General features: G+C 46.1%; 1 protein-coding gene and 1 long non-coding RNA gene across 11 annotated transcripts in view; both read right to left on the bottom strand.

The window, feature by feature from the left end:
* Positions 1–750: 750 nt before the first annotated feature.
* Positions 751–10,388, bottom strand: LOC128780727 (uncharacterized). Its single transcript, XR_008426738.2, has 3 exons — positions 7,352–10,388; positions 7,159–7,248; positions 751–2,011 (listed from the first exon to the last, which is right to left on the bottom strand). It is a non-coding gene; the product is annotated as an uncharacterized lncRNA (long non-coding RNA).
* Positions 10,389–10,524: 136 nt separating this feature from the next.
* Positions 10,525–15,501, bottom strand: part of ADRA2A (adrenoceptor alpha 2A) — a 52,668-nt gene continuing 47,691 nt past the window's right edge. For 4 of the 10 annotated variants that reach the window (XR_008426595.1, XR_008426596.1, XR_008426594.1 and 1 more), the window contains one exon: positions 10,525–13,063. The gene's annotated coding sequence lies outside the window, so the exon portion shown is untranslated. The remainder of the gene's footprint in view (positions 13,064–15,501) is intronic. The other 6 variants (XR_008426597.1, XR_008426593.1, XR_011651097.1 and 3 more) reach the window with 5 other exon arrangements.

A 15,501-nucleotide genomic window follows, 5' to 3' on the forward strand; every position in this document is an offset into this window, starting at 1 on the left:
AATACAAAGCTACTACTTCAACTACTTTGGCAACTAGCTTTACATATTCACATTGGTGGCTACTTTCACCTGTTAAGGATCAAACAATGAGGGTTTTGGAGGCATCTAAAAGAGCACTGCGTACACCTGGAAGACCAAGCTGAGTAATCCCATTTTGGGGTTTCTGAAAAATCTGCCGCACATTATCAAGGGCAGGGGTCCCCAATCCTGAGCTCCACCCTCCAGTCTCCTCCCCACCTCTTTCCCCTTCTACAGCTAGTCAGAGACACTCACCTGAGCTCCGCCCTGCCTGCTGCCCTACCCCTGCCAATCCATCTGAGCCCTCCCCCCACACCCTGCCTTCCGGAAAACCTGGTCCCTGGTGCCTAAAATGTTGAGGACCACTGACCAACAAGGGCATAGAAAGTTTCATATCTCATGTGGTGTTTTTACAGGCCCTTCCCAAAGAGGACCCCTGTCCGCAGGCACTTTCCAAAGACACATCTTGAGCTGTAGCAGCAGGAAAGGAAACTACATTTTCCACCACAATGCGGGCTATGAATGCCCACACTGGAATTACAGGGCCAGGAGCATGCCAAAATGTGGATTGCCGAGCCCCATCCTCAATCTAGGAAGAAATTAAAATGAATCTACTAGTGGAGAATAACGGGGGAGCCTGACAAAGCCTCTGACAAGAACTAAAGGAGAAGAGGAGCCAAAGCAGGAGAAACTGGGGGGTGGGGCAGGGGGCGGTGGAGGGGCTTGAAGCATGCCCGAGGCAGGGACAAGAATGCAGGAAGACTCTGACATGCGGACATATTTCCTGGACAAGAAGGGAGGTCTGTGTGCAGGAACCCAGGGGTTGAAAGGGAGACCAGACCAGATGAGGGAGGGAATGGGGAGCTGCTGAGGACTCTGAAGTGGTTGAATGCCCTGGATGTTTTATGGTTTGAAAAGACTGATCTGATGCTGTGAGAAGACAGTGGGAGGGGCAAGAGAAGACATCAGAAGACCATTTGTATTTGGACTGAGTTGGTAAAAGAGGAAACAAAGAGATGAGCAAGTTCAAAGTGCAAGGTGGAAATAAAACAAGCTCATGGGCTGAAGGCCAGGGTCAGTCGGGGAAGAGGGCATCTGGGATGAAAACCAGGTTTGCAGCGTCTACACACATGGTGGAGGGCAATGCCACATGCTCAGATGGGCAAGGCTGGGGAAGAGTGGACAGTTCATGAGATCCCTTTGGACCTGTTCAGCAGGATGTGTCTTTTCTGTGAAATAAAGATAATTCTACGAGCTTGAATGTTTTTGTAATGATTGGAGGTAAATATTAAAAGCACTTCAAGAAACACAGAGGAGCTTAATGAATGGTACTTATTATTTATTTATCAAACATCAGAATATTTGTCGGTACACTGAACACGTTTAAGTTAGTATTTCTTGTTCCCCCACCAAAAAAAAAACCCCCAGCATTTCTTGATTCTGGACTGGACGATGTCCACTGCACAAGCTTAAACCCAAAGCTCTTGCACAGGGATTTTCTCTGCTTCACTCCAATGCCTAATGCCTGACACTGCACCCTTGATCCACTTTGTTCCGCTTTATTGACAGGAAACACCAGAATCCTAAGAATTATGTTCCTCCGGACTCAAGTGAGGATGCAATTCATAAATTTCAACCTTGCAGCCAATGCTTTCTGTCTCTCTTTGTCTCACCTTTGCATTTCTCGAGCCCATGAGTCTTCCCAAATTTTCCCAGCACAGATCCAACCACCACAATTCTACCACCCTTGAAATTCAAACAAGTTGCGAAGAAAATGATTCTCACCCTTAAAGCCAGCAAGCCAAAGGAGACCACCCCTGCTACCTGGTGGTGAGAGGAAGTGGGTGGTGGCTGGGAAATCAAATCCCTGAAGTGCTTTTTAAATGACTTCACATGATCAGGAACACAGCCCTGTTTGCGCCAGGAGAATTCTGATGAGCTCCGAGGAATTAAGTGGTTCCAAAAATGTTTGCTGGAAGAATCTGAAGAGTCACTGGGGAGCAAGCAAAATATCACTTTGAGTAAACCACTCCCTGACATCAGGTGACAGCTCAGCCTCTGGCGGCCGCTCATCAGGATTTGGGGGGCTAGGCTTGCCATCAAAAGGCTTTGCTGCCAGAACAGCAGGAAAGTGGTGACAGAGGCTGAAGGGACAAGTAAGGCCAGAAAAAGAAAACCATTCAGTAACTCTGCAGCACCTAGGAAAGAGCGTGGGACATGGGACAAAGATGGGGAGTTCATCACATCAGCCTCAGTGAGGAGCAGTCAAATCAGCAGTCAGTGAGGAGCATTGTTTCGGGACCATGAACACAGGGGGTGAGGGGCAGAGTAAAAGCCCTGGGGATCCTCAGGAGGTGGAGAGCTCAACCAGCTCAATCCGAAGGTGGCAGCAGTTCTAAGCTAGAAAACACACCATTACCATCAGCCTTAACAATGGATGTAGCTGGGGTGGGGGCGAAGGGCAGAGAGCAGATTGACCCAGGTGCAGGAGCGGCTACCAGCCCCTTCCAACTCACCAGGAAGACTAGCAGCTTTATGGCCTCTCTAATCAGGGAGAAGGCAACTGTCAGGTTCAAAAACATTCAGTGTTACTAGAACTGGTACAGTATCAGTCTACAGCTGCAATCACAGGTCAAAGAAATGCGAGGCAATCCCATCATCCTCTCCCCAAAACTTCCTCCGTAGGGCACTTAATCCAGACCCTAGTCCCCAGTGTTGTGTCGCCAGCATTGTGCTAGACAGAGAGGTGTCAATCCCGTGTATAAATTATCTACAGCCATAAACGATTCGAACACTCAATGTCGGAAGTAGAACTGAGGAAGGAGGTCAGCCCTCAGGAGTGACAGGGGAAACAAGCCTTTTGGTGGCACAGCTTGTACCAAAGGAACAGGACTCGTTCCTGTCTTCTAAAATGAAATTTGAAAGAGGCAAGGATTGAGGAGTTTTTAATTTATTTTTCCTTTTATTTTTGAGACACAGCAGGATATAATCAGCTTATGAGTTAAAAGAGAGACATTTGTCTGGTTCTACCTGAGACCTCTCAGCTTGCTCTACACAGTCCAGAGGGCTTTTTAATAAAGCAATGGGATAAAGACATGCAAATATACACACACAGAACAGAGAGTAGAGCCAGTTCCATTGCCTCCCTGTACTGCCTTCCAGTTGCTGATCCCCTGGCACCCAAAGTAGAAGCACTGCTTCTCCAACAGGTGAGAACTGGTGGCCTGCCTATAGCTAAACTTCATCTAACTGTCATAGCAGCTGGGGTGGGGGCCACTTCTGCAAAGAAGAAAATGTCCTCAAGATTGGGGTCTCGCCTGTACCGCCCTGGTTATGGATCGTCAGCACTGCTGCCACTTTGGGACACAAAGGACCTGGAAAAAGCACTCAGTCGTTCACTCGATAGGTATTTAGTGAGCACCCAGTTTGTGCCAAGCCCTTGGCTAAATGATAAAAAAATAAAACATGATAGACATGGAAGTTATGTGCAAGTAGGAGAGGAGAACAAGAGCAAACAAGCACACAAATGAGCGAGGGAAATGGAGAGAAGTTAAGGGCTATGAGGAAGACAAGCAGGGTGATTTAAGAAAGGGTCACTGGAGGGTGGGTGTGGCACAACACTCAGGGAGGCCACTCTGACACGACACTTGACACTTGGGTCGAAACCTGGAGGCCGTGAAGAAGGCAGCTTTTAGCACAGGGAGCAGAAAATGCAGCACCGGCACCAGCACGCATTGTCATGAAGCCAATCCCACGTGCAGGGTGAAAAGAGAGAATGGACTGATGTAAGGACTGTGTACAAGGCAGTTTTGCCCCATCCACAGGTCTGACAGCATGTGTGTATGTGGCCCATGTATGTGCATACAAGATGTCCCATGTTCCTTCCACAGCTGGAGCTCCCCATTTGGCTTTATTTAGCAAGTCCAAGGCAGACCCAGAGCATGGAAATAAATGACCAGATGAACATGTCAGCCCAGTTCACAGGCCATGGGAAACCATTCTGCGCTGACATCACGGCTTCCTGTTCTTCAATCTGAGCGTAGCATCCCCTGCTCCCTCTCTGTGTTATTAGGAAAACCCATGTGGAACAAGACACCTTCCCCTCTAAACACCCAGAGCAGACAGAGCTCCCTCACGTTTCACAAGAGCTCGAGTCTGGATTTATGTTGGGTCATTGCGCCCCATTAGTGTTGCCATGGTTACACCAGGTCCCAGTTACCTGGACTTTTTTTTTTCTTGTTATTTGTGTTTTTTGGTTTTTCTTTTTGTTGTTATTTTTTGTTTAGTTTTTTCTTTTATTAAAATTTGGTTTGTTTGTTTTGTTTTGTTTTTTGCTTTTTTATTTACCTGGACTTTTGATATACTGGATGCAGGGGCAACAGCTACTTTGCTTCTTCTATAATTTACCAGGAAAGCGGCAGAGAGGCTCAAAAGGTAGAAATGCTGGACTATGGGTGGGAAGAGCACACCAGCCACCACTGAACAATTAAAGTTCTTTCCCAAATCTACTAGCCTGAGCGCTCCAGTAGGCACCCGGCCTAATAAATCTTGGCCTTTCCCAGCACCTAGTGCTTCACAAACTCTCAGTAAATGTAATTGATTTATTTTCTGGCAAGGAAAACATTCCCAAATGACAAAGAACCCCTCTTGGGTTCCACCCTCTTTAGAAGCCAGGGGTAATGAGATTACAAGGAAAACTATGCCCCTCTCGTTGTAAACTAGAGATCATGGAGAGTGGGATTTCTCTAGATACGGGAAAGGATCTGTGTGTGTGGGAAGGGAGGCAGGCCACGTCAGTTCCCTCAAGCAGTCAAAGCCAAGACAGGTTAGATATGCAAGAGATTTATTGGGGGGGGAATGCTTGTAAAGGATAAAGGGGTGCAAAGAGGAATGAGAGGGGAGAGACTTAGGCCCACAATGCAGATCAAACATCCAGGAGAGGAGAAAGGGGGAAGAGGAAGGCTGGGTAGGAAGGGCCCCAGACTCCAGGGCAGCTCTGGAAGTCTAGCCAGGTGGATAGAGAAGTTCTGAGCAAAGGTTGTCCGTTAGAGGAGTCCCACCCTGAGCAGAAGTGGCCAACTTAAATGTCCCCACTGGCCTTAGTCACAGGCTGGGCAGGGCCCAGGGGAAGTGTGGTCTTGGTATGAATATCCTGGGGGATGCAAAGGTGGGCAGCTATGCTCCCCAGGCAAAGAGAACTGAGCAGGGCATCTCCCTAACCACCAGGATGGGGAAGAGTTCTTGAGGGAAGGAGAAGATCCCCAGGAGTCTGGAAGCTGGAACCAGTGTGGCTACGAGTGTGGGGAATGTCTTCAAGCCACAGAGGCAAGACACGGAAGGGGCTAGAAGCTGGGCTTATCACTGCTGGTTTCTTACCCAATATCTACTCTGCCCTTCCTGCTAAGCACAAAAGCACCCTAGACTCCCTTGCAGCTAGAAGAAGCCATGTGACCCAATTTTGGCCGGTGAGATAGAAGCAAGGAAGCAGAAATTTCTATCTCCCCTCTTCTCCTCCTTCCTACCTGGAAGGTGAACATGAGACACTGAGAACAGGGGAAGCAGTCATTGTGCCACCTGAGATGATAAACCGGAAGGTGAAAGCCACGTGCTAGAGATGCTGGAACACAAAGACAGACGAAGCCTGGAAGACTGACAGCCCAGTAGAGCTGCTGCCTGTGGGAAGCCCACCTCCAGAATCCTTGTTACATAAGGAAAAATGAACTCCCTTGGGGTTGTGAACAAAAAGGAGCTTTATAACAAATATGACAAGTCTTGTGACCAAAAGTAACCTCACAGGGTGATCTCATCATAAACTCCTAATCTGAGAGGTCAAGGTGGGTAATCACGCCCCAAGCCCATAACTTCTTTAGTAATAGGTTTACCTTTGCCTTAGAAGCCCTGCCCATTGCTTTGGGGCATCTTTATTAACACACCTTTGAAATGCCCCCTTTCAGACACTCAGAAGCAGTAATCACCCTCAAGAGAGCACATAATCTTGTTAACTATCATGTAATCCAATCCCCACCCCCACCTTGCTCTCTTCCACCTTCCTGTAATCTTCCTCCGTGTTCCCTCCTTAATTCCAAATATAAGAAACAAACCAGGAAACTGTTACTCTCTGGAGCTTCTGAGATCTTGCTTCCGGGCATACGGCATCACTTCGGTTCAAATAAACTCCTAAAAGTTCTCTACAGGGTTGGATGTTTCTTACATCAACAGGGTTAAACAACAAAAGTCAAGGTAGCACCTCCAATGGCCAAAACCAACTCCTAACTAATCCAGACAAGGTTCAGATGAAGGGCTGCTCCGAGGCAAGCAATGGGACTCCTTCCCCTGTCTCCCTACATCTCGTAGGAATCAACTCACCAAGGCTGTTGGATAGCCTTGCCAGTGTTGGGAGGGGCTCCTAGAGGCAGGTGGGCATGACAAAATTACTCTGTGTGATGCAGGCACAGGGCAAAAAAAGAATCTACCCAAAAGAACCCAGTCACTTGTATTACAAATAAACCTACCAGAACCCTGCCCTCAAGCTGTTTGCAATCTAAATGAGGAGACAGAGCAATTCTACCTTAATCTAAACATTAACCTTGACATTCTATGCTTTGACCCCTAGAGCTGGCATTTCATCCCCACACCAAGCTTGCTCCCACACCCACCACCCCTGACAGAGATCGGTAACAGTTTTATCGCTTTTTCCACTTTTGGCCTAGGTAAGTGTTGGCACCCTCCTTGCCCTCAGGCAGCCCCTGCCACTCGTTGGCCCTTGAAATGAGACCTATTTACCAGGCTTGCTGTCACTTGCAAACTTGAAGTTTTTAAACACATGCAAGGCAATTAAAATATACCTATTCTCTCATCGCCACAGACTTCAGTAAGATGAATATGCTCTGCCTCCCAGACACCACTGAAGGTGAAACAGGCACCCAAACCCACCCATCTCACTCGGGCCAGCATTAGAAAGTGATTCAACTGGGTGGCCGGCAGGAAGCCCTGCTTCTGGAACTCCAGGTGGAGGGCTGGCCCGGAGCAATTACCCTGACCAACACTGTACTCTGGCAGCAACGGCAGAGATTTCCAGGCCACACTGCACCTGTCAGCCTGTCAATCTCAGAATGTCGGCCCACAGAGACGGTCACTCACCCCTGCTGCTCCGAGGGTCGAGCATTGGAATGTGATCAGCCCTCTGTGTTCCGTGAAGGCATGGCTCACCATCCAGAAAATTAATTAAGGCTTCCAAAGAAAAACACAAAATTCTGGTCTTTAAAAAGTGAAACCAACTCCCCTTTCCTTCCCTCACATCCCCAGGAGACTTTCACAAAGTCAATCTTCTCACCTAAGCACAAGTTCGACATCATTGTCTAACTTCCTTAACGGGAAAACGTGCCCCATGCACCCTTCCAGTTCTTTCTTCAATCTTGAGAAAATACATTTGATTAATAATCATGTAATTACATTTCCAATTCGATGACCGTTATCATTGGACAGGGCGGCCTAGGAGCTTCAAAGATTAAAGTCCATCGATAACCCTGACAGCCGCGTCATTGGTAAAGGGGCGTCATTGGTGATGGGGAGAGGTTTTGTGAGTATCGCAATCACCTTGGCGTTAAATCATTGGCGTCCAGATCATTTTGCAGATCTTTTCTAAGAACAAACTTACCTCTATTAAGTTGAACAGATGAAATTAAGGAGATAGAGGCCAACAGAAGCTAGTCCCTTAGAAAAGGGGCCTAAGACGAGACAGCAGCAAAGGCAGGCTGGAGGGTTCTGCTCTCCCCAGCCCATTTACTGCCTCCTGCTGCCTAGCCCCTGATTGCTAAAATACCCATCACCAGGCATCGAAAGCCTCACTCCCAGACCACAAGTTCCCAGCTTCTTTGCTCAGAGCCTAACGTGCTAGCTATTTGCCCCACCTGCTTGGCTCCAGTTTGCCAACTGCCCATCATTTGCCATTCTCCTTCACTGCCTCAACCTGGCTGTGTCACCTGCATTATTCACAGTCCCAGGTGTTCGGTCAAACACTAACCTCTGTGTTGCTGTGCTGCATTCTGTAGAAGTGATTACAGCCTGTAATCAGTGGGCTCTACAGAAAATCTAGATAATCTGGGTGGGCCAGATGCAATCAGATGATAGGCCTAAGAGCAGAAGCGAGGTCGCCCAGAAGCAGAAGAAATCCCACCTGTGAACAGCTGCTTCAGTCCCTGCCTGAGAGTTCCAGGCTGCCCACCCTGACCACCTAGCCTATGGATTTTAAGCTCACCTAGCCAGACCACACAGCCATGCCAGTTGCTTCCAATAAACACACACACATATATATATATGCCTCTCTTTACTTGATTGAACCCTGACTGACACATACAAGATACATATAATTTAGAATGTTTTCTTTCAACCCACTCACCTTCTTTGACTAAAATAAATTTATTTTGTACACCAACTTTATATCCCTGCCATAAGTGGAAAACTAGGACCACCTGCCACGATGGAAGGAATCATAAAGATAAATACAATAAAAAACAAAAGCAATGCCATGAAATTCCAGCTGGATGTTCTCGCCTGCCAAAGGCTCCGCGCACGAGGCCCGGCCTGATGACTGCGGAAGGAAAAGGAGAGAGAGCTGATTTGCTGCTGCAAAGAGTCTTCATCAAGGACAAAGTCTCAGGGAGAGGCTGAGCGGAGGAAGTGATTCAAAGAACCATGCGTCCCATGTTATTCAATGCTATGTCCACGTATGTCCCACCCCAAATCCCCTGTGGAGCAACCCGAGGTTTCCATCCGGAACTTGCCGAGACAGCACTGCAGGGGTGTGGAAGAACAGCTAGGAGCGTTAATCCTCCACGGTGATTACTCAATGTCCGGAACAACTGGTCTTGGTTTATCTGCAGGGTGTTGCCAACCCCAGCCACCAGAACAGTGCAATCAACCCACTGACCTCCTCTTTCCTATGAATGCCCAGAACAGAGCCCAGCAGAAGGCTCCCTGGTGACACATTAGGGTGCCTGTCCCTTGGTAATGGAAGCAGCACAAGCCACAGTAATACTGTCCCTTCCCCAACAGCAGGAGGGCATATCACCCCCAAACTCTCGGGTGTGACCTCTGGGCTCCCTGTACCAAAGGGGAAGGAAGGGTCCCAGGTCCCAGGAAGCAGTGTGCAGGAGAAGAGGTCCTGGGTGACTCCCTTACTCGCAAGGAACTCGCTCCGCAGGCTGTGGGCCACTGTGCCCTGGTTCTTTGGGCCCCACTCACCATGTGCAGTAATCAGGCCCGCAGCACACCGCACACCTCTCTTCTAATCCCCTGCCCGTGCCACTGGATTACTTCTTGTTTGGCAACTGGCTTCAGGGATTCACAAGTGACCTGTAGGAATCCACGCCAGCAGAAAAGCACAGTAGATGCACCTGAGACAGGGACTGTAATATATTAGGACAGGACCAAAGTAGGCCAAATATTGGAAAGAAGATGGGGTGAGGGTTCTGGCACTGGTGAGATCTTGGAGCAGATTACATAAATTCTCTGACCCTCAATCTCTTCATCTATGAAATGAACCCAATCATAGAAGTGTGAAAGATGCTTGATGTTTTATCTTGTTTGGATTAAAGGGCCCTGGTTATCTTAGGGAGTACCATCCCTCCCACTCGCAGTCCATGTGCAGCAGATGGAGTAGACCTTACCCCTTGCCCCCAAGCACCTGGGGTACACACATCACCCAGCTCACGTCAATCAATCCAGTCTACCTCTTTGGTTCAGATATAAGCATGTGGCCAAAGATAGTCCACTGAGAGTAAACGCTGGACCCACTGGGCAAAAGCAGTTTCTGTGGACTCTGCTCTCTAGGCTGGGAGGGTACAAGCCAGAGCTACTAGCAGGCATCTTTGCCGTCTCATAGAGAGTTTCTGCTGAGAACAAAGTCCATATAAGGAACGGCAGAGCAGTATGAGGAGAACGAGAGTTCAATCACATCGCTTGAGCACCTGGCTTCAGCCAGGCCTAGAGTTATCAAGAGTTATCTCAAGGATTTGTTTTCAGTGTTATTATCCAATAAAGCTGGCTTGGACATCAAAGAGAGCTGAGCTGGGTTACTGTCACTTGCACCCTCACTAGGTAACTGCACCTCAGACGACAATAGGGCAATCAAATGAGAATGTCTTAAAATCATGGAGCACAGCTCCGTGCATATTAAGCACTCAGTAAATACTGGCTGTCATTTTGGGGGGCTCAACTGAAATACGGCACCTAAAGTCCTTCTCCATTTGCTCACACAGGGTGAATGTCTATTCAGTGCACGAGAGTTGTGGCCTCTCCACAGCAGCCAACTTGAGCTCCCGCTCACTCACCCAGCAGCCCAACCAGCCAGCGGGCCCCTACGGCTGAAGCTCCACATTTTAGGCTCCAGAGAGGAGAAGTCAATAAACCAAAAACAATTTTTTTGTAAGTGGCAAAGCTCACTGTAGCCACCACTCCGCTCTGTGTGGCTTAGTGGACCTTGGCAAAGCTTTTTGAATGGGAAGATCGTTTTGTTACTGGTTAAGTCAGAGCAAGCTCTAAAAAGTAACCAATAGGCTGCTGCAGAAGCTGAACTTTTTCAAAAGAAAAACAAAAGGGCCAAGGGAAAACGCCATCATGTTTCAAAAATCCAGATTTAGATGCTGCCAAGAGCTATGCCTGACCCACAACCCCACTACATCTTGATGACAAGAAAAATTTAGTAATTACTTTATTTTTGAAGGTTGATGTAGTCAACCATTCTTCCAAAAATACCAACGAAGGGGGGACGGGGGAGGGGGAACAGACGGAAAGTGACACAGTGTGTCCGTTGCCCACATCACTTCACAGCCCCAGCAATCAGGGGAAGTCAGTCAGCAAGCGACTGAGCTGCTATCTCTGGATCCAGCTACCGCTGGCAGGTTTCACTTTTACCTGCTGCAGACAAGCTCCATCCTCTAAAAGACAAAAAAAAATTTGTTTTGATGAGAGAAAACATTACAGAATGAACATTGCTGGATAAACTCTTTAAAAATGATCTTTCAATGGCTTCCGAATTCTCCCAAGGTCTATGTCATGGGTAGGCAACTTGTGACATTGGTTTGGTTTGGCTTTACCTCGTGGGGGGGAAGGCAGAAGGAGGTAACAAATGAATATTTATGGAGTAGCAACCATAGAAGTTCTCTCCTTTAGTCCTCACGTCCATCCCATGAGAGGGGTAATTAGTAAACCCACTGTGCAGATCTTGAGTTCAAAATGGTTAAGCAATGTAGTTAATGTCACAGTAGAAATGACAAGGACAGGTTTGACAGACCTTAAAACTTGTATGCCCAATACTATTACCCACCCTGTGAATCTTTCTTTTCTCTCCCCCTCTTCTAATTCTTTGTCTCCCCCTTTATTCCCTGTCTATAAAAGTGGGAAGTTGGTCTAGCCAGGCCCCTGGTCCTCAAAAGGAGCTGAAAACCTGGGTAGATGTTATGATAAACACTATTTGAATGGCTTTCCTCTGTTTTCTTCTTTCAACTCTTTGGTGTCCATAACGAGTTTACACCGATGAGAACTTTCCAGTCAAGTAAGATCTAAGAAATGAGAATGAGCTTGAAGTGATAATAATAATTGTAACATTTTTTTACTGCGTGCTTACCATCTGCCTGGTGCTCTTTTAATCATTTTATTTATACTTGTATTAACACAGAAAATCTCCATGGCAATGCTATGAGGTAGGTACTCTTATCATTTCCACTTTACCAATGAGTACTAAGGCCCAAAGGGGTAAAGCCACATGACCAGGATCACCCAGCTGACAAATGGTACAAACCAAAGCAGCTGGCTCCAGAGCCCATGAGGGAATCCACCACATCAGTCCTTGGTGGGTAAGCATGCCCCATAAACTATGGTCATCCTAGACTGCAGGCACATCTGGACCAAGAGCTTTGTCTGAAGACACCAGGAGTCCAGGAAAGGAGAAGAGACGTGGGGTTGCCGAACTCCTCTCCAAATGCAGTAAGCCAGGATGGGGAAGGAGCTTTGCAAACAGCCACCATCAAACATTTCCCAGCCCAGTCTCCAAAGATTCATGTGAACCTTAGCAATGTGCGGTAAAGTAACAAAGTCACTAAAGTGAAAATTGCTGGAGCCCTGGGCAGACGCAGTTGCTACCAGTCAGCACCTTAATGCAGACATCACCCTCTGCCTCCTGTGGGTTGGTCAGCTGGGCATAGATGGCAGCAGGAACAGCCGTAGGACTGGAAGCAGAACTCTCGCTGTTGGCACCCCTGAGACCAGAGTGGCAGAGATGACAGATGCCTGGGATGCCGAGGGGAGAGCAGACATATTCACAAGTCCTTTGAGGAGGGCTGGTGTTTTCATAGAATGCATGAGTTAGGAAGGAGAAATTCCTATTTGCCTACTTTTACCCCAGGCTGGTATAATCTAGAAAGTACAGTGATACTTATCCAGAAAAAAAACAGAAAGAAAGAAAATCAAACATCAGGAAAGCACGTATGTACATGTACACACATGTGTGTGTGTTTTAAACATTGGTATGTGTGTAGACACATATGTACTCACATTCCCTTCATTTATAACTTTAATGCACATGTACATTCTCTTCCCTGAGTCACTGAGTTATTTGAAAAAGTTGAGAAGAAACTCTTAACCCTTGTGGTACTTTCTTTACTTCACCTGAGTGGAGAACCTCTTAGAAGAATCCTTCAGGAGACCACCACCACCACCACCACCAGCAGCCCTGCATTCCCAAAGCCCTCCCCCTCAGTGTCACACTTGCTGATCCTTGCGTCTTCAGAGGTAACTGCTTCACCTCCCAGCCTTCTTATGAACCCCTTTGGCTAACAACCGGCTCACCTACTTATCCCCCCGCCCCAGCCCAGGGCCCCACAGACAGCAACGTACCCTGCAGACCTTTACTCACCATGTAGAAGTTGACAATTGAGAAATACACCCCCTGGCGTCAGTTCTCACCATGCCATCCTGCCCTCATGCCTGCTTCACCCACGAGAGCCACAGTCTCCATTTCTGGAATGATCTGTGGAAATGGAATGAGCTGAAAACCCAAGCCAGAAAGTCAGAAAGCAACGTTGGAAAGCACCATGGAGTTCTCTTATTCCATCATTCATTGGGCAAATGTTAACTGAGCCCTTACTGAACGCCAGGCAACCCTTGCACCCTGGTGGAGGGTCAAGCAACAACACTAGCCTATTTCCTCCATTGTCAACCTCTTCTCTAAATCATTAGAAATTCCATTCACATAATGAATCAAAGTCTTCCTTCCCATAACTTCTCTCCATTGACTTGGACATCAGTTTAAAGTGCATTGTAATGAAACTACAGGGATTAAATGTCAAAACAAAACTGAAAATGTATTGGGAAGAAATAAAGATGAACATATAATCTGAGGTCAGGAAAAATTTTTCTAGGTATGACTCATAAAGAACATTAAATAGAATTTTGATAGATTAAAATTTAAATGCAATTTTGATGGATTTGGCAATATAAAAATCTGAAATACATATACACTATGGCAAGAAGCAAAACAGAAAAGAAACATTTGCAAATAAGAAGGCAAAGGGCTAATAGCCATAACATTAAAATATTTTACAGTCAACAATGAAAAGATAATACCTAGCAAAAGATAAAGCTAGCAAAAGTCACGAATAGGCAATCTAGAAGAGATTAAAAAGACAAAATATGAGAAAAATATTTAACCTCTCTAATAATCTAAAACATGAAAATTAAAATTAGATACCTCATTCCACTTATCAAGCTGATGAGATATTTTAAAGTCACACTACCCCATACTAAGGATAAACACGGGAAGTATTGGACTATAGTGCATAGTACTAGTGCACCCCTACCCACCCAAACCAGCAAAACCAAGCCCTCTAACCCACAGAACTTCCACTTTCAGGACTTCATATTAAGGAAATGCTCAAGAGTGGGCACAATAAATTATTTCCAAAGTGGTTCATCCAGCATTCACTTAAAGAAAAATTAATTTATGTACAAAATAACACCTTGTACATGAATTATGGTACATCCCTAAAATAGAATACTTTTGAAACACTTGAAAATGTTTGTGTTGCAGGAAAATATTTAATGACTTTGAAAGTTGTTTATAATATTTAGTTATTTTGAAAAGCCTGTTTTCAAAATATGTTCCTTCAAAAATTGGATCATGTTGTATACACTAGGTTGGCCTAGGGAAATACCAGTTTATAACCCAATGGGCTAGGATCAACAGACAATTGTGGGAGATGGGATTCAGTGTAATCCCCCCACCAAACCCTCTCTCTCTCTCTCTCTCTCTCTCTCTTTCTCTCTCTCTCCCCCCCCTCTTTCTCATATAGTAATTTCCTAATTTTTTACAGTGAATATGAGTTTCTTTCCAAATACTAAAATTTCATATTGTACTCTCAGATTACATTGAGCATTTTAAGATGCTCTATCACACAATTAGTCCATGTGAAGTCTTTCATAAAAAATAAAGCCCATGGTATGCATGGACCTGGAGAAAATTATGCTAAGTGTAATAAACCAGTCAGAGAAAGACAAATACCATATGATTTTACTCACATGCAGAATCTAATGAGTAAACTGAACTAACAAGGAAAACGGGGACAGACTCATAGAGGGAGAGCAGGCTGACAGCTAGTTGGGGGGAGGTCGGGGGTGGAAGGGTTGAGCAAAAATGAAAAAGGTCTCATGGACATGCACAGCAGTGTGGTGATTGCTGGTGGGAGGGGAAGAAAAGGAGACTAAATGGTAATGGAAAAAAATACAATAAAGATTAAATCAAAAAATGAAACTAATCAATACCAATGAAAATATTTTTCATAGATTAAAAATACAAATGGAAAAAATGAATACGGTTTATCTGTACAGTTTAGAAAATCGATCAAGGGCATTTAGTTAGCTTAAGACAATTTGTTTCAATAAAAATTTGCTCAATAAAAAATAAAAATAAAGTGAAGCCCAGGGACTTTTCCCCCTGGTCTTATATAGTTGGTTTTGAACCTAAATGCCAACTTGTCCACTTATCCCTACAGAACATCATCATTTTGGTTTTGACTCTGATTTCCAGACTTCAGGGGTTCTTTTGACTCCTGTTTCTGTCATGGATACCTTAGCTTCCTGACTCTGTACCTCTAGGAAATTTAATAAGCACATTATCTCTCTCCGCTTCCACTCCCCAGGGGTGCAGAATTGAGGCTGGGCACTGTGGGGTCATTTCCCCCATCTAGTCCAGCATGGGGGGTAGACCTAGAGGGGTGAGAGGCAGAGCCCTTTACCATGTCAGCCATCAGGACCAACAGAGAGAGGACTAGCAGAGGAGAAGAAATGTATCAAAACAGAAAGAATATAAGGAGGAGCAACAGAAAAACATTCTGCCTCCAATCTGATTACAGAGCCAAAGAAATAAAACCTCTGGGGCCAGCTCTCCTGGCTGCCTGCCGCGCCCGCAGACCCAGGCACTGTGGTCGA

The sequence above is a fragment of the Desmodus rotundus genome, chromosome 4 (assembly GCF_022682495.2).
Source record: "Desmodus rotundus isolate HL8 chromosome 4, HLdesRot8A.1, whole genome shotgun sequence".
NCBI classification, from domain to species: domain Eukaryota; kingdom Metazoa; phylum Chordata; class Mammalia; order Chiroptera; family Phyllostomidae; genus Desmodus; species Desmodus rotundus.